The sequence below is a fragment of the Colobus angolensis genome, unplaced genomic scaffold, assembly GCF_000951035.1.
Source record: "Colobus angolensis palliatus isolate OR3802 unplaced genomic scaffold, Cang.pa_1.0 Scaffold278, whole genome shotgun sequence".
Lineage (NCBI taxonomy): Eukaryota > Metazoa > Chordata > Mammalia > Primates > Cercopithecidae > Colobus > Colobus angolensis.
In genome coordinates, this window is record NW_012116021.1 from 895,724 (window position 1) to 896,067 (window position 344).

Below are 344 nucleotides of genomic sequence, written 5' to 3' on the forward strand. Positions count from 1 at the left end.
TAGACTGGGTGAAGGAAGTTGGGGGAAAGACTGGATTTGGGTAATGGAAATAAAAGAAAAAGAAAGAAAAGCAAAGGAAGAGGTGCACCTGAAGAAAATACAGAAAGAAGGGATGTCATTCATCTGGTGACTGCTTGAAAGGAGAAGGTGAAGTGGGCATCCCTGCAATTTCATACCATGAAGAAAGCTGGTATTGTTGAGAATCAGGAAAGTTTTTTTTTTTTGAGATGGAGTCTCGCTCTGTCGCTGGGGCTGGAGTGCAGTGGCCGGATCTCAGCTCACTGCAAGCTCTGCCTCCCGGGTTCCCGCCATTCTCCTGCCTCAGCCTCCCGAGTAGCTGGGAC